This window comes from Ochotona princeps, chromosome 24, assembly GCF_030435755.1.
Source record: "Ochotona princeps isolate mOchPri1 chromosome 24, mOchPri1.hap1, whole genome shotgun sequence".
Classification (NCBI taxonomy): Eukaryota; Metazoa; Chordata; class Mammalia; order Lagomorpha; family Ochotonidae; genus Ochotona; species Ochotona princeps.
In genome coordinates this window covers 15207022-15226141 of record NC_080855.1, presented here as the reverse complement: position 1 = coordinate 15226141, position 19120 = coordinate 15207022, and the positions used below count along the sequence as shown (strand labels likewise).

The window sequence follows — 19120 nt, the reverse complement described above, 5'->3', positions numbered from 1 at the left end:
TGAAGAGGTGGCAGGGCTGTCTCTTTTCAGTGGGTGACACAGCACCGCACAGAGCTGGAGCTGATGTGGTGTGGTGGGTTAGCCACCACCTGTGACTGGCATCCCTATGAATGTGTGTTCCGGTCCTGGCTGCTCCACTTCCCAGTCAGCTCCTTACTAATGCACCTAGAAGGGCAATGAGGATAGCCGAAGTGTTTGGGCCCCTGAACTTGTGTGGGAGACCCAAGTAAAGTTCCCAGTTCCCAACTTTGGGCTGGCCCAGCCCTTGCTGTTGTTATTTGGGGAGTGAGCCAGCAAGTGGAAGATCTCTTTCTACCTTTCAAATAAATATTTGTAAAAACAATAACTAAAAAGACTTTGCACAAAATTCACTGCACCGGGTCATATTGAAGGTCCATCACAAGTCACAACTAGGTGCCCATAAATTAGACATGATCCCCAGACATGTCCCAGTGGCCTGGGAAAACCATTAAAACCTCAAGATTTCAGCACAAGGCCTAAATTATTGGATTCCTCTCATCAACAAGCAGTCTCACTGGTGAGCAGGGGCTAGGCAGTGAGGACCCTCCACAGGTGCCATCCCCCTGCCCAGTCCCTCCCTTTGAGTTGGCAAACTTCCACCCTAAAGGCCCTACTGCATCCAATTCACATCAGAGGGGCCCGTGGTGCCATTTCCCAGCTCTGTGGGCCTGAAGCCAAACCGCCTGAGGACTTGAGTTTCCTGCCTGTGAAATGGGGATAAGGAAGTGCCTGTCCATTAGGGGCAATCCCAGCTGAGCCAGGTCATCAGTGCGGCCTGCCACACTCTGTGATGGGCCCCCATGTCCATGCATGTTTGGCTGAGGACAGGTGCTGGGGAGGCCACAGCAGGAAGGGATAGAGAGCTCTCCTGTGAGTGGGCCTCTAAAGAGGCTGCTGTAGCTGAGCCTTACAGAGGACACACACATGCGCTTGTAGCTGAGCCTTACAGAGGACACACACATGCGCTAGGGAGTCCTGCTAAGTGTCCCCAGGTGGGGCAAGGGTGCGTCAAATGGAGGGAAGTGGGTAAATGTCCCAAAGAAACCCCAGGGCAGAGGGAAGGCCCAAGTGGCCAGGCTTAGCAGCTCCGGGGGCTCGGCTGAGCTTAGCAGGAGTCCAACCAGGCACAGCAGCCAGTGTGAGGTGGGAAGGCAGAGATCTGGGACATGACAAGCATTTATATTGACAGGGAAGTGGGCAGGCGGCAGTAAAGAGATTTCAAATTCCATTCACCCCACATTCCTGCTGAGAATTCTTCAGCACCTCTGTGCGCCTGCCTTTCTTCTCCCATTCTGCACTGCTCTCTGCTGTCTTCTGTGTCTGTCTGGGTTGCTTCCTTGGCTGGGAGCACCCCGCGCCCACTAGCACCCCATCCATGTCTGCTTCCTGGGCGGGGCTCGGGTAGAGTGTGGTGGGGTCATTCCTTCCCTGAATGCTTTCTGCTCCCACTGGAACAGAAATCCTGTAAAGGCCAGGGCTCTGTGTGGCTCATCCCTGGATAACCAGGACCTGCTCTCGGAACTGGGAGATGAAGATTGGATGGACAAATTGAATGTCTGTGAAAAGTTCGCACATGCACACACACACACACACACACCCCAGGGTGGACTGGAGGTGGTGAGGCAGGGTATCAGGGAGAACAATCTGGAGGCTGCTGGGGCAACTGAGGGCTGGGAAGACTAGGCTGGCCCCCTACACAGTGGCTCCCTAGGCCCACCTGTCCTGTGGGCAGAGAGCTGAAGAGTAGAGGCCTGGGTCACAAATGACCTGCTCCTTCAGAGGCCCCATGGCGTGTGCTGCCTAGAGACCAGCACCTCTCAGGGAGCACCTGGTTCTTCAAGGGGCCTAAGGCATGTGTGAACCTTCCAGCTGGGCTCCTGGGGCAGAAGCCAAAATGCAGATGAGCAGTGATAGGGCTGGATGGCAGCCCGGCCCGCACAATGTGCCAGACTCCTTTGGTGGCCGCTTAATGAGTCCCTGCCGCCCAGGGCCCTGCTGTCATGGCGTGTGGCATCCCTATTGTAATAGCATTGTCAATTATGGTTTACGGCTATTAATAGAGAGCACTAGGAGAAAGGAAAGAACACTCAGGACTATTTCCCAGTGAGTGTTTTTCCCCCTTCCAGAAAAAGTTAATTTTATTTTGAGCTTCAAGAAGATAAAGATACCATCAAATGAAGAATAGCTATTTTTAAAATGACAGTATGCTGTGAATGAAACAATGCGGTACGGGTCCTGAAAGCAACGCCTGGGTCGCACCCTGGCCTCCTGCTGAACCCTGACTTCCTGGCCCTTCCTGACAGGTGCACTTGGCCCACACATGCCCATCACCAATAGGACACCTGCCATACAGCCAGGATGAAAGTTGTGTACCTGGTCTGCCGTGGGCATGGCACCTGTCTGACGGGATACCATAGTGACAGTGGCGGCAGCAGCAGCACTGTCAGTATCAAGCAAGGAGCCAGGCACATCAGGCACACTGCATGCTCACACCTAACTCTCCACTAGAGGTGGGGCATCAGGAGCTCCACAGAACCCACCTGTCAGAGCAGGGCACCCAGAGGCACACTGCAGAGGAGGGGAATTGGATGGCCCCAGAAGTCTAACTCGCCAGCCTTGACCCATGCCTCTCTGAAAGGGGTTCCAGAGCCAGGAACGGGCTGCAGATGCCAAATCTTGTAGCTGGGGAGATCCCAGGACTCAGAAGAGTGAAGGACTGGGGTAGCTGCAGGCGGAAAGCTGGAGCTAAGACAGGAGGCCCCAGTCCGGAGTCTTGACACTGTCAGGGTGGCAGGTGTTCTAAACAAGACAGCAACCTTCCCTTCTATGGAACTGAGGCACTAGTAAGAAGCCACTGTTCGGTTCCAGAATCTGCTCGAAGGACTGGGAGTCATCACCTAGCCAGGGGATTGGAGGGTACAGGTTCCTGCTATCCTGAGAAATGCCGCCTTCCATAAAGCCAGATGGATCATGAGCTTGCTTTGTTAGAAGCTTTGTGCCTGGGCCGCTGATCCTGCAGCCTGAGCTGTTTCTAGGGAGTTGTTACACAAGTGCTCACTGGCAAGCTGAGGAGAGAAACCCAGGGGATGTTGGAGAGCAATGCAGAGCTGGGCATGGTGGACCCTCTCAGCAATGTCCCAGATGTTCAGTGGGCCTCTGTACAAGTTCCTGATTGGGTGATGTTAGCAAAGCCTTTCCTGGTTAGCTCTGGAGACACAGCACAGCAAAGAGGAAATGGCTCTTTTAATCCTCATGCTGGGCCTGAGCTCCAAAGTTCCCAAGGAGGACCTGATGTCCACACCCAAGCCAGCCAGCTGAGAGTAAACTAGTCCTCTACTTGCTTAATCAGTGGGGTGAGAGATATCCCTGAGAGTTAACCAGTCCTCTACTTGGTTAGCCAGCAGGGTAAGAGAAGTGGCTGACAGTTAACCATCTTCTACTTGGTGAACAAGCCTTTTCCTCTAGGATGGTCACCAGCCGGAGCACATCAGGTGCACACAAGAGAGGCAGATGGGCTGGGCATGGAGGGCTCAGCGGGACGAGTCCCCGAGGCATCAGCATGGGATTTCCCTACTGTGAGTCCTCTATGACCTTGTGCCACCTGAGGCCATGGTCCCTGCCTCTCCTGGAGGGACAAGGAGGCAAGGTTCTGCTCTCTGTTCCACCCAAGCAGCTTAAGCTCCCCACGACTTACAAGAGAACACTTTGGCCATGGACTGGAGAGAAGGAGAAAGGGGAGAAAGAGGCAGAGCCCTATACAAGCCTCGCCCCACTCCTCTCCAACTGTGGGAAGAAGGGCCCAGCAGCCAGCTTCCAGTTACTAGCCTAAGCCAACCCTGCTTGGCACACCTTCCATGTGCCAGGATTTGGGAATGGAAGTGACAAACGCTCCATGCTTTCCGTCAAGACACTAGAGGTCTAGCATTCATTCAAGCATTCATTCATTAGCACAGAAGAGAAGTAGACTCACCCACTCACCAACCTGCCCTGCCCTGCCCAGGGTTATAGAAAGTAGGTGCTGGAGGGAATGAGCGTGGCTCACAGTCACAGCTGGAAGCCCCTTCACTCTCCCATCAGGTGTGCAGGAGCACGCCAGGGACCATGACACCTCACAGTGAGCTTCCAAGCCAGCTTGCAGGCCACACAGAGAGATCAGGGCAGAGCCTTTGCCATGGAGAGCAGGGAGAATATAGCTCCCTTCCGGCCAGTGTGGATGAGCACCTGGGAAGGTCAAAGTGTAATTCCTTTCACTCAAGGTTTTGCACTTATCAAAGCCTAAGAATTTGCATCTCATGTTATTCTGTCACATGAGATTTTTCTACAGTAGGGGTAACATAAAGCCAGCCCCACGTGGTTGCAATTTGGGAATTCTGCTAAGGAAGAATGAGGAGCAGCCTACTGTTTCCCAAGCCCAGTATTAGAGAGAGCTGAGGAATCTGGGGTCACTGCAGGTCTCCCAGTGACGCTGACCTCCGCAGCAGGAGGCCCCATCAACAAGCAAAAGCGACCCAGTCTCGGCGTTACCCTGTGAGTGACTGCTTGGGCCAGCAACCATACCCCTCAGGGAGCTTGCAGTCCTTAGCCTGAAATTCACTCCATCCTCGCCTCCTTCCCTCACCAAACCTCGACTACACACATGCTCCTCTCCCAGGAGAGGCCAAGGAGACACACGCAGGCTGAAGGGTGCTCATGGGAACTCCCTCTACCACGAGCTGTGTGCACCACGAGAAACACTGACCTGCATTCTCCCCATAAACCTTGGCCCACTTCGCACATGAAGACATTGAATGCCCCCTGCAAAGTGGCCCAGCTGAAGGTAAGGGCCACCTCTGTCTGAGCTCAGCCCCTGAACTTGAACCACAACATACCGCCTCTTCGGTCTATGGTGAACCCCACAACTACAGGAGGGATAGGTCTGAACTCAAAAAAGAAAGAAAAAATTGAGTGGGGCATGGTTAACACAGTTCTGGAAACTTCCCGGTGCGGTGAGGATAAATATTTGTGGACGGATGAATTTTCATCTGTAGGCCCACAGAGTCCCCCGCGTGATTCAGGCTTCCTGGTGGCGGCTTCTGCCTGGACAGAATGGATGTGGGGCTTGTCTCCCTACAGGCAGAGCCAGTCCCACTGCCTTCTCTACCTTCCATGATGCCTGGCACAAGTAACACCCTGGGCAGGAATCACAAAGGATCCACAGAGCAGGAAAGCAGCAGGCTCCATTGTAGGTGAATCCTGCTTTTCTCCACAGCCCAGGGAGGCTGAGAGCTCACGGCAGAGACGGGCAGCAGCTGGTGTGTGCGTTTAATAAGAGCAGCTCCTAGGGCATAAAAGTCACTGTCCATGTACAAACGTGCTCTTCCAGGGGGCAGCAGAGGCTGAGCCAAACAGTGGCAGCATCTGTGCCCTCATGTGACAGTGCGATCACTCCTGCCAGACTGCCAGGGCTTCCGTGTGGATCTCAGCTCTCAAAATGTTACAAATTAATTTTTTTTAAGATTTATTCATTTTATTACAGCCAGATATACACAGAGGAGGAGAGACAGAGGAAGATCTCCCGTCCAATGATTCACTCCCCAAGTGAGCCGCAACAGCCGGTGCGTGCCGATCCGAAGCCAGGAACCTGGAACCTCTTCCAGGTCTCCCACGCGGGTGCAGTGTCCCAGTGCATTGGGCCGTCCTCAACCACTTTCCCAGGCCACAAGCAGGGAGCCGGATGGGAAGTGGAGCTGCCGGGATTAGAACCGGCACCCATATGGGATCCCGGGGCTTTCAAGGCGAGGACTTTAGCCGCCAGGCCACGCCGCCGGGCCCACAAATTAATTTTTAGAATCACCAAGATCATGTGCATCAGACAAAACACCAGGTGCAGACCACACAGAGCCACCAGTTATGCCTGTCTTCTACTCAGATGGTCCTCAGTTTACCACACTCATGCAAATTTGCAGCAACTAGCTGAGGAAGAAATCGAGCAGACAGCTCTACCTCACTGGGCCACAGTTTCTTAGCCTGCAGACAGAGACATTAAGAATGGCTGAGATTACTGTGCGAGCAAAAGAGACGAAGTTTTGTAAAGTAAAAATGGGCCATCCTTAGCACAGAGCAGACAAACAATGCACTAAGACTCTCCTTCTTAGAAGCCAGCACACTCTGGTTCCTTATACCTTTGATGTAGTCACATTTTGGGAGCAATCTAGCAGTATGTAGTCAAGTTCAGTACAGTAGATCACATGAGCCAGTAACTCCCTCTCCAGAGGATGTACCCCAAAGACCCAGAGGGTCATGGGAAGGGAGATGCCCTACAGTGTCACTCTGAAATGCTCAGAACCTGAAGTCACCAGATGGCAACTCTGGGCAAAGGAGAAGCAAGGGATGCAATCAAAACTCACAATTTTTTTTAAAAAAACACACCACAATCAGCACCCAGAGAAGCCAAGGGTGGAAGCGCATGGCCACATGGAAGAGCATGCTACCGAGTGGCCAAGTGACAGAAGATCAGAGCTTGACATCACATAAGCTAGCTACACAGAACCACAGGACGCCATGGTGTGGTTATGGTTTGCACACACACTCCAAGGGCTCATGTGCTAACATCCCATCCTCACTAAGGAGACTTAGAGAGTGGAAACTTGACCTAGAGATGGGCATTTGGGAGGTGTCCAGACTTCTGCGAGGTGATCGGGAGAAGCCGCAGGCATTAAATACCGGGGGCCTTAGCAAAAGAGAGAGACGAAAAGGGACACACAGACCCATGCATGCCATCCTGCATGTGATGCCACGTGCCATAAGCTAAGACGAAACTCTGATCTTGTAGGTCACCCAGCCTTGACTGTTTCACGTAGCACAGAAGATGGTCTAAGACAGTAACACAGCCTACCGCAGCAGCAAACGTGCACAGCTGCAGACAACCCCATGGGAGCAGGTGCTTGTAGTGTGACGGGTGCAGGCTGTGGGAGAAGACATGGGCAGGGCAGGTCTGGAGCGGGGAGAGCACACACTCACATATTCGTACCCAGGGTCCAAGGAGAAGCGAGATGGGGAGTTTGAGTATTTTCTTGTCCACGCCTGTTTACCATCGGGATCTCTTCTTGGAACCCAAGGATCCAAGGTGAACCCTGGCTTCCGATGTGCAACCCTGAGAGATCTGCCAAGTTTAGCATGTCCCAGAGGCTGGGCCTGCACTGCCCAGCTGCCATCAGTAACTCACAAATGCCCCCTCTGCTCATCTTCCACAGCCCCTTGGCAGTCATCTAGGGCTCCAGAGCTGCTCAACAGCACAGGGCTGACACAGGGCCTGTCCACCGCCATGGCTGCATGACTGAGATCTGAGTTCCCTCATCCAAACCATGTTAGTCTGTTGCAAGCATGATGGTTGCATTGGCTCTGGTGGGAACACTCTCAGAGTGGAGACAGTGGCAGTAGCAGCATGCGGGACTGTCTAACTGCCATACCTGTGGCCACACCCTTGCTTCACTGTGAATTCTTCACTGCTGACATCACAGGGAGAAATGGCTGGGAGGACTTGGGTGGCAGAATGGAGGTAACAGGTGTGTGCCAGCTCGTCTGTGCTCAGTGCCAGGTCCCAAGGGGAGGCCAGGAAGGCTGCCCCAGTGCTTGAGCCCCAACACCCATGTGGGAGATCAAGAAGAAACTCTTGGCCTCAGCCTGGCCTGGGGCATCTGGGGAGTGAATGGAAAAATTTTTAATTGCCCTATATAAATAAAGGAGTGATATGGAATGATACAGTAGCTTGAAGCTGGATAGACAAGGGTTCAAATCCTGGCTCTTCCACTAGACAGGTATGCTGTGAGAAGACAAGTGAAGTGCTATTAGCCGTAGAATTTAACACCCTCTTGAGAAGAGTTTTTTGAAGATTTAATTAATTAATTAGAAAGTTAGAGGAGTTGGGAGAAAGAAAGAGAAAGAGAGAGGAAGAAATTTATCTCTCATTCAATGAAGAAACCTGGGCTTCTGCCATATATTGGTGCCACACTAGGTTCTAGGGCGCCTGAGTTTATTAAGGGAGCATGTTGAAGTTCTATCTGGAAATGGTATTCACTCCAGAGAAAGGTCCTTATGGGACCTTTCCCATTAGAAGGAAAAAAAAAATAAAGTCACTGTTAAACAAAGGACCATTCCAACCATAGATGAGACGTGTCACTACATGTGGCCTTGGGAGCTGCTGTCCTTCATCTATGCTGTGACTAGCAGGACACGTCAGTCTAGGAGCTGGACACAGGAGTGAGATGTCAGAACAGGCAGTGTCTGAATGCTCCACTCCCCAGTGAAAGGTGCTGTGGACCCCTGTGGCTTCAACCGGAAGAATCTCTTCTGAACTTGGCCTGTCCACCCTTGGCTCCTTCAGGAGAACTCCAGCCATCCTTTCAAAAGCCTCTGCTCTCTAGTGCTTGTCAATGGGAAAGGCCGCCCACTTGCGCTGCAGGAACTCAGCAAAGAGGTCCAGCATCGGAGCATCTCGTCCCCTAGTCACAGACAGCAGTTTAAGAAAAAACTCACGGGCAACAGGACACACCTGGTACTCCGAAGAACTAAAACATATCCTTTAAAGAAATGAAAGACAGGGCTCGGGAGCGTGGCCTAGTGGCTAAGGTCCTTGCCTTGATCCCATATGGCTGCTGGTTCTAATCCCGGCAGCCCCACTTCCTCTCTATCTCTCCTCCTCTCAATATATCTGACTTTGTAATAAAAGAAATGAAAGACAATCTAAATCAGGGCTGGGGAGACACTCTGCTCAGGGATAGGAAGACAATATTTTTTAAGGGATAAGACTTAAATTAATTGTCATATCCAATGAAACCCTTATCAAAATCCTAGTTGCCTTTTCTGCAAAATTAACAATCTGATCCTAAAATCACATGGAATTTTAAGGAATCCAGAGTAGTCAAACTAGTTTGAAAAAAAAAAGTGGAGCACTCACATTTCCCAATTCCAAAACTTACCACGGAACCACAGTAATCCAGAGAGTATGGAAGTGGCATAAGGATAAATATTTAGATCAGTAAAATAAACTCCCACATATGGTCAAGTGATTTTCAACTAGGATGCCAAGACAATTCAGCAGGGGAACAAACGGTCTTTCTAACATATGGCGCTGGACTAGATATCCAGATGCAGGATAATGAAGCTTATACCTCATCGTTACACTGTGCACACACACACACACAAAATCACCTACAACTGAATCACAGACTAAAACAAAGAGCCAAAATGATGTTACTGTTAGAACATGGGAATGAATCTTCATGATCCTGGGTTAGGTAAAAATCTCCCTAAACACACATCAAAAAAAAAAAAAAAAAAAAACCCTCAAGCAACAAATGAGAAAGAACATGCTGGAATTCATTAAAAATTTTTCATTCTGCAAAAGATAACGTTTAGACATTAAATCAGTGGCTGTTTACAAGTCACTCACAGTTTGTTATTTTGTTAAATGGTCTGAGACACCATATGACTCAGCAATTCCACTCTCAGATGGGATCAAATGAAATGAAGGAGCTGGTCCAGCACATTAAGCTTCCACCTGCAGTGCTGGCACCCCATAGGAGCAGTGGTTTGAGTCTTGACTGCTCCACTTTTGGTTCCACTCCCTGCTAATGCACCTGGGAAAGTGGTGGAAATGTGGCGGTCCAAGAAGGAGCTCAGACTCCTGGCTTTGCTCTGGCCCAGCCTCAGCCACTGCATTCATCTGCGGAGGGAGCCAGTGGACGGAAAATCCCTCTCCCTCTTGCTCCCCTGTGTCTTGCCCCTGTAACTCTGTCTTTCAATAAATACATTTTTGAAAAGAAAATGAGGGGGAAAAAACTCATCCATCCCAAAGTTTACACAAGAGAATTATCCATAAAACTCACCCCCCCCCAAAAAAAAATCCCACAACTAGGCAACACCACAAATGCTTATCACCTGATGAACAGATGAACAAAACATGACCTCTACATACACTGGAACACTTGACAGTCGAGAGGAATGAAGCATGGCATATTGCACAACACAGACAAAGCTTGAGAGCATGATCCTGGTGATGTGTTTGTGAGACCACCGAAAGCTAACTATCAGCATAGGGAAATCTACAAACACAGCAAATGAACTGGTGGTTGCCTGGGGCTGGGGGGAGAGGCAGGCAGCGGAATGGGGGGCGCTGGGGGGAGAGGCAGGCAGCGGAACAGGGGGCTGGGGGAGAGGCAGGCAGCGGAACGGGGGGCTGGGGGGAGAGGCAGGCAGCGGAAGGGGGGGCTGGGGGGAGAGGCAGGCAGCGGAACGGGGGGGCTGGGGGAGAGGCAGGCAGCGGAACGGGGGGCTGGGGGGAGAGGCAGGCAGCGGAAGGGGGGGCTGGGGGGAGAGGCAGGCAGCGGAACAGGGGGCTGGGGGAGAGGCAGGCAGCGGAACGGGGGGCTGGGGGGAGAGGCAGGCAGCGGAAGGGGGGGCTGGGGGGAGAGGCAGGCAGCGGAACGGGGGGGCTGGGGGGAGAGGCAGGCAGCGGAAGGGGGGGCTGGGGGGAGAGGCAGGCAGCGGAACGGGGGGGCTGGGGGGAGAGGCAGGCAGCGGAAGGGGGGGCTGGGGGGAGAGGCAGGCAGCGGAACGGGGGCTGGGGGAGAGGCAGGCAGCGGAACAGGGGGCTGGGGGGAGAGGCAGGCAGCGGAACAGGGGGCTGGGGGAGAGGCAGGCAGCGGAATGGGGGGGGCTGGGGGGAGAGGCAGGCAGCGGAACGGGGGCTGGGGGAGAGGCAGGCAGCGGAACGGGGGCATGGAGTCCGGGAGAAATGGCTGAGCGGGACTATGGAATTCCTCCGAGTTTACGATTCACTGTGGTGGGCTGCACAGCTTCATGCATGTACAAAACACCACCGGTCTGTGTGCTTTAAAGGGGTGAATTGCCTGGTCTAAGGATTAGACCCCAGTTCTCAAACAGGAATGAAGTTCTGATATGTGGCATAATGTGAGCAAATCTTGAAAATCGCTACTCTAGGAAGCCGGTCACCAAAGATCACTTGTGGTATGATTCCATCTCTGTGAAACAGCCAAGCAGAAACACCCACAGAGACAGAGAGTAGCTGGGAGTATGCCAGGGTGAGAAGACTGGCAGGAGACGGTGGGATGCCTGCCTAATGGCTTAGCATTTCTTTTTGGGTTGATGGAAATGTCCACATTTGACGGTGATGGTACTTGGGCACGATTCCAAAAATACACAAAGAGCCTTTAAATTGTACACTTCAAATGGTGAAATTGTATGAGGTATGAATTATCTCAATGCTGTAACAAAACAAAACAAGGAGTGAGTATGTGACTGAGGCAGATCAGTGGATCCTATTCCCGGAGCTTGTGGCAAAAGACTATCTGCTACAGGTGCAGTCGGGACGGCAGAAGACAGGGCCTGCTGGAGGCTCAGTGTTGCCAGGAGCTTGTCTGACAACCAAGTCAGCACAAAAGCAGGTAAGGGATAGAGAGAGGGATGGGGGAGGGAGGGAAAGGTAGAAGCCAAATTCTGAGGCATGGCAGGCTCTGGGGCCAGCTCTTCCGGAAGCTCCACACGCCCAGCTCCCTGCAGTCACAACGTCCCATCCCTCTCCCACCCTTGTGCTCCTAAGTCCCTCACTGAGCATGACTCTTCTTAATCCTGGGCACTCAAGTTCAGGTCACAGAGCCCTCTCCCTTGAGGCTTCCCATCCTGGAGCCCCAGAGGAACGCCTGACTCTTTCCTGCCCCCATGGCAGCCTCCCTTAAATCCATGCCATTCGTGCAGCCAAAGCCAGCTGGGCTGCACCTGGATCACACCTGCAGCAGGGCTCTGAAACAGGACTGCTGAAAAAGAAACACAAGTTCTTCCCACCCTATGAATTATTTATCTAGCACCTGCTTTACAGGAAGGAACTTGGTGGGAAGGAACTAGGAGAACAGGCTGGGAAGACGTAGGTGACCCAGAACAACAGCAGGGTCTGGCGGGGGGTGATGCTCATCGTGTCAGGGAGTGCCTGGGTGACCCTGCAGTCAGGGACAGAGTGGCAGCAGAGGTGTACTCTTCCTGCAGCCTGGTGAGACCCTGCAGCCTGTAATTAGAAGGATGCTTACAAATAGCAAATGGGACAGCTATTTAAACAGTTATCCCAACTGTGATGCAGAAATGCAAGGGCCGCTTTGCTGATGCATTAAATGACAAGATGCAAAGGCAGGTCTAATTGCTACAGTGCTTTCAGAGCTGAAATGAGCCTTGGTGCTATTCGCGGACATTTGCAGCAATCATAATGGGATGAGAACATGTATTTGATTGATTTCCAGGGGTGACAAAGTTTCAGGGACTCCTGTGCCTGTTATGGCTTGCTGCCTCAATGCATGTTTCAAGTTCACATTTCAGGTGGAAGGCACTACAAGTTCAAGTGTAGCTCTTTCTCACAGATCCCCTGAAGTTTTACTCTCATACTGCAGGATAAGAATTCTGGGGCTAGAAAATTAGCTTGAGCCTAAGCAGAGCCTTGGTTTTTCCTTCTGTAAAATGGGCTTTTTCTCATGTGTGAAATGGAGTCCTGTGGGGAAGTGATGAGAGTAGGGAACAGTGGGGAGCATTAAAAGGGTCTGTGACCAGAAGATCCCGAATGTTCTAAATGCCATCCCTGCCTAGCAGCCACACAGCCAAAAGATTCAGAGCATTCCCTGCAGGCCAGGCCTGCTCAAAGCCCTTACTCAACCCTCACTGTACCTTCCACTGTCTGCACGCTTGTGGACACCAAGGCACAGCAAGGGGGATGTAGGGTTCAAACTTGGGTAGAGCCATGCCCTCCTCTCCTGTCTCCTGTCGCAGGCCTATAGCTCCAGGGAGAGGGAAATGCCCAGAGGAATGATAACAAGCTGAGCCACTGTTTATTCTGAGAAGGAGCCTCAGGTTCAGGAGCCACACAGCTGTGCAAAGCATCTGGCTCTCCCAGATCGGAGGCAGCCCTGAACCTGGACACAAAGCAAATAAATGCCCATTTTTCACAGGGAATTAGAGTCCTACATTTCACCAGCGGGAAATTCTGAATAAGTTGGAAAGAAAAGAGCTACTGGACTTTCTATGGAGTACTGGCTGGAATGGGCAGGTTTGCACCTGCCCAGAACACACCTCCTGCATGCCTGCTTGGTCACTTCTCGCATCCAGGAGAAGGCCAAGCACAAGAGTCACTACTTGCTTTTAAAAACCTTTAGTGTAGTTTGCAATAGTGAGGAAAAGTCTTCCCTTTGAAAGTCAAAGAAATTCATTGAGGTTTGGTTTATACTTCACGTTGCCCATGACCTGAGTGACATGTCTGGGGACAGTTCTGGAATCAAACCTCACTTACCTATTTCATGTTATTCAGGAACAATGAGAGATGACCTCATGGTATTTACATGTTTACGTGTATTTTATCTGCCCTCTCCTTCATCCCAGGTCTTAGTCTCTGCACACAAGGCCCTTCTGTGGTTAGCTCTGTCCTGCACTCCCAGGGGCCAGCACAGGCAGGGCCTGAGATGGTGTTGCTGAAGGGTTAACTGAAGGGCACTTGTGTGCTCCTGTGCTGGCTTTGCACACGGGGAGTCACCGTGCACACTGCTGCCGAGGAAGTGTTATCCCTAGCCCGGTGGCCGCAGACCTTGATGTCTCTTGTGTGGGCTGGCCTGCTTTGCAGCGATCTGAGGTCAAGAGCCTGCAGGTAGGAGGAAGTGGTATGTCCACCCATGCAGCAAGCCCAGGGCCTGCTACTACCACGACCAGGGCTTAACCTGAGAGGCCTTTTTGGGTGCCAGCCCTGCACAGGCGAGGGGTTGGAGAACTGGGCCATCGGGGACCTTGCAGATCCCAAGACCTAATGTGTCCTCTTGCCCCATACCTTTACTCACGCTTTCCCTGGCTAGGACACTTCCTTGTCAACTGACTTCTTCAAAGCTCGAATGGATAAAGTCAGCCCCTCTAAGACAACAAATACAAAAGCCCTCAGAGACCAGGGAGCAAGAGAAATGGGCCCCCTGGTGAACAGGTGTTTCCATGTCCCAGCCAAGGGCTCAGCCCCTGTTTAGAGTCTGAGCACTGAGGCCACAGGGGATGCAGAGTAAAGGGCAAACACGGCCTGCCATGCGGGGCAGACTGCACTCTCCAAGCTGCAGAGCTGGCTATATCCTCACCTTGCTCACCCATCTGAACACAAACCAAGTCTCAGGCACAACACAGCCAGCGTTGTACCAGCTGACACCTGCACTGGGACACTGTCCACATCACGACGACACAACCCTGGCACTGTGCAGTATGGCATGGTCACTTACATGGCACCTGATGATTCAGCCCCCTAGACTCCGTGTCCCACATTTGCTGATGCCACTCCCAGTCCCCCAGGGCTGGGAACTAATTCCAAGCCCCTCAGACCAGCTGCAGACCCTGCTAGTACCCTCTCCACAGGCCCTCCTGTGGAGCTCAACCCTCTGTGTAGCAGGAACATATTCAAAGCCCAAATGTGAACCTGTCACTACTTTGGCTGGTCCCTCCAGCTGTATCCAGACAAGCAGCCAGGCTCATAAACTGGGTTTACAGAACAAAAGAGATAAAGAAAAGTCCATTCTACAACAGACAGCAGCACCCACTTGGTTGGGAAGGGGTTCCCTGAAACCAGCCACAGAGTGGTGGTGGGGAAGGGTGGGGGTGATGTATTTCAGAAGGAACTGCATATGCTAAGAGCTAGAGACAAAAAAGGAACTCTGAGGGCTCAGGCTGTAAAAGGAAGATAGGCACTATCACAGGAGGGGTGGCATGAAGGATAATTCCCGACCACCACGAGGCCACGGAGATCAAATGAGAGCAGGCACCCGGCAGGTACTTAGCACTCTGCAAGCAGCTGCTGCTTTTAGGAGGCTGGGGCCGCCAGTGTGAAGAGGGTGTGTTGCTTTCCTGCTAACAGGGACAGTGCTGCCTGGGCACAAGGGAGGGCTCCACACCAACATTCAAGGCTCCTCTGAGACACAGGATAGTTCCATTTTCTCGGGCTTATGAGGATCAGGCACTTAAGTCAAAAAAGCTTCAAAATTCATTACAAAAAAAAAAAGGAAGTTCGCATTTCCATGGAAGGCAGAGTGCTGAGAAATTAAATGATGGTAAAGTTCCACGGGGGTGGCTGGGCTTATTGCAGCTTTGATGTGGTGGAGACTGGTTCTCCCAAGAGGCAGTGGAAACTACATCCCACATTTGCAGGACACCCAAGACCTCCCACACCACAATTCAAAGACAGTTGCTGTGGGGACACATGGAAGTAGAGTGCAGGCTGGCCCCCCATGGTCCTGCATGCCAATTACCATAAAATGCAGTGACGGCGGCCCTGTGCCAGTACCCTGGAGGGGTGGGGTGGAAAATATAGAGATAAGCTGCAAGGAGGGGAAGGGAGTGCATGTCAGAGTGAAAGCAACACAGCTGCTACTCACAGAAGTGACAAGACTGAGATGGAAGAGACACCGGTTGCAGGCAGGAAGCAGAGAAACCAGAATCAACAAGGAAAGGACCCCAACCAAAACATGACGGGGGGGGGGGCACAAGGGAAGAGGAAGTCAGAAAGGTTAAAGCTTATGACCATATCACCAACCCTCTGGGTATCTGGGAAAGACAAATTAAAGTCACAATGAGAGGGGCTGCCATTGTGGCTCTGTGAGTTAAGCAACGCCAGCATCCCATATCAGAGTGCCAGTTTTGGTGGAAAAATACAAAATTTAAGTCAAACAATGGCAAGGGCTGTAGAGGATGAGAAACCACAGGGATTGCCCTCATCTGGCTGGAAGTGAACTGGGGCCGCCACCTTGGAGAGCCATGTGGCAAGATGGAAACAAGCACATCTCATATAACCTCATTCGTATAATCCTAGGACACACTCTAGAGAAACTAGGACTCAGCATATATACAAGTTACAGCTACAAGGATGCTCACTGCAATAAGGGAGAGGGAAAAAACCAAAAAAACAACCTAAGGCATCCACCAAAGAGAGACCTAACAACTACAACATAAACAGTCATACTACAACAGAGTACCAAGCAATACAATAACAGAACAGAATGCCACACACAAAATGAGCTCATCCCCAAACCATAATACTGGTGAAGTTGTGAAAGGATACATAAAGGATGATATCACTTCTGGGAATCAGACAAAGAAAACCCTCTCATAATCACTGTAATCAAAGTATAACCCATGCACAGGCTGGATTAAGAACTGGGAGGGAGGCGACAGAGCACATTCAGCTCTATTTAAAATGTTCATTTTCTAGACTGTACCACAGATATGCATGGATGGTAACATGAGATATTCATTACGCTTTCCTGTCTGTTCGGAAAGCACATTCAAACCATTTTGTGGTGATGTGTTAAGTGCTTAGAAGCCAAGATGACAAAACGTGGATGGTGGCTAATTCCAGGTGGTAGGAATGTGGGTGGTATTTTCCTTCCACTTGGTATTTTTTCCCTCCCTCCAAGAAGTCATCACCATGTTAACACATTGGGGAACTTGCTGGCAGCCTTCACCAACAGGAAGCAGATGCACCAGCCAGGAGCACCTGCTCTACTCTGAGGGACAGGGCTGGCCTCTAGCAGAAGAGAATGAAGAAGAACTTCCAGGAATGTTCCTTGTGGCACCAGCTGTACTTGAGCCAAATCAGAAGCCACCAAGTATATTTCAAGAATAAAAGATAAACAAATTGTGGGGACATTCACACCGTGGGATACCACACAGCAATGCAAATGAGCCAACAACTGCCACTTGCAACAACATGGATGAGTCTTCCAGAGGCAAATGTCAGAAGAGAAAGAAATCAGACACAAAGAAGGACCTGTTAGATGAGTCCCCTTATATTGAGTCCTACAAACTACCTCATGGCATCAGAAATTGTGACAGCAGCCCCCAGTGTGAGGAAGTGACAAGAAGTGTTTTCTGCTCACGCCTCCTTCTTGGCATTATAAACCTCAGCATGTCCACAGTGTGAAAATCCCTCACAGGTATGTTATATCTTGATTTCAAAGATGAGAATGACAGCAGCAATCAAAAAACCCATCACCACTATCACCACAAGAAAAGAAAGTAGGAGGAGGAGGAGAGGAAGGAAGAAAGAATCTAGCATGTACTTGTCTCTGTTGTTGTAAATTACAAAAATATGAAAACCATGCTGGCAAAACTAAATGGGAACCTCCACAAGAGCTGTTAGCATCTTCACCCATGTGGGACAGCCAGCATGTGTCTGAGGCAGGATCTGAGTCCAAGCCTCCAAGGCCCCATGGCCCACATTCTTGACCTCTTGATCACATGGCTCTTAACAACACACCTGGCTGTGGGGTAGGGAGGGGCTCCCTGTGCCTGTGAGGGATGCTGAACCCCAGCAGGTATTACCACAGAAAGAACTGGAACAGCTGCAACTTGAAAGACTGAAAGGTTTTTTTACCCCCAACTAAAGATAAACCAAGTTTGCAACACAAAGTCCTCAAATATTAGTGGGAGCACTGAATGGAGAAGGTGTAGCAATTATTCTCAATTACTCAAGAAGGGGTAAGAGCTGAGTAGGACTCTTCCAAGTCGTGGTTTTAATCCGTTGTCCAAAAATAGGAGGGGAATAGGAAGATGTTACATGGGTTGAATGTTTTCACAAGGCCTGCAGAGCTCAAAGGAGAGAGTAAATAGCTCCCAGAAACATTCTGGACAATATTTAATGCCCAGCTGAGTCAAGTGTCTAATAATTCGCATCAATGAGAGAACCAATGGGCCCATTACAGAGACACAACTCTCCAGTTCAGCCTGAGATGACTTAAGTAGAGGAAACAGCCCATAGTGGCTGCTTAATTGGGAGGGCCAGCTCCAGCACCATGGTCTGAATACTAAGTCTGTAAATGGGAAGGCCACATCCAATGCTGTGGTTTGGGCATTTAGACCCTGAACTCAGGTGTTAACAGCACTAAGGAAGTAAAAACCGCACTCAGCTATGGGGCTCAGAGGTGGGGCCTTTGGGAAGTAGTCAGGGTGGGGACCATTCAGTTGGGTGGTTGTGGTATTGTAGGGTGGTGATGACACAGACACCTGCACTACTCATCTCTCGCTGAGCTGCCTGGGATCCCACCAGCAAGGTCACTCCAGAAGCCAAGCCAGGGAGCCAACCATCACAGCTGTAAGCCACAATCAACCTTCCACCATAAGGCAGACTGTCGTAGCATTTCATCGCAACACCTGACAACTGACCAACATCCCCAGTGGGTGTTCACCAAATCCTTGTTGCCAGCAGGAATCCTGCTGAACAATCAGTGGGCGGGTCCACAGGATCATGGAAGAAGCATGAACAATCATCTTCCATAGCACCATACGGAGTCATTTCCAAGTCAAAGTGAGCGTGGCAACTGGGCCAAAGGGATTTGGTGGTGTAACAAGAACAGGCTGCACACAAATCTCTAAGTAGCTCGAACTGTCTTACCATGCTGTTTTACTGTGCACCTACTATGCTCCAACCACTCTGACAGATTTTAGGTCAGAGACTCAGGGCAGTCAGGCCCTGCTCTTGAATTCCCTGGTGTCATATAGAGGGAAGTGGAAGGCAGGAAGCCGGATGAATAGAGCATGAGAAAGGAAGCCAGAAGAGGGACAGCTCATTCTTTGCTGGGGGAAGCCTTCCTGGAGGAGGTGGCGAGGCTACCACAGGGCATAGGCCCTGCAAGGTCTGTGATCACCACGACCAATTAGGGTAGCCTCCATGCACCACATGCAGGGGCCGTGCAGGAGGGCAGCAGGGTAGCAATGTGCTTCTAGTTGCTGGCTCTGGCTCTTGTCTTTTCAAATGACCTTGATGTTTTTTTCATGGGATTTTAGTATCATGAAAAACTACCCCTCCATCTCTCACACACACACACAAACTAAGTCTGAGGCTCACCAACGTCTCTCCTAAGACGATTTTTTCTGGCACAACGACCTTAACAGTTGCTCTTTTGGAAAATACTTTGAGAAGTTCTGACTGTGCTAATAAACACATGCACAAACGGTGATGGATAAGGAGCCCGGCTGCCCTCTTCTCTGGCTTAATGCGTTAAGTACCAGGGTGACAGGGGTCAAAGGAAACCTGAGTTTGAGGCTATGG

The 19120-nt window shown here is 51.0% G+C and overlaps 1 protein-coding gene across 2 annotated transcripts in view; it reads right to left on the bottom strand.

The window, feature by feature from the left end:
- Window positions 1–19120, bottom strand: part of SNX29 (sorting nexin 29) — a 294688-nt gene that overhangs the window by 12797 nt on the left and 262771 nt on the right. The window lies entirely within an intron of this gene.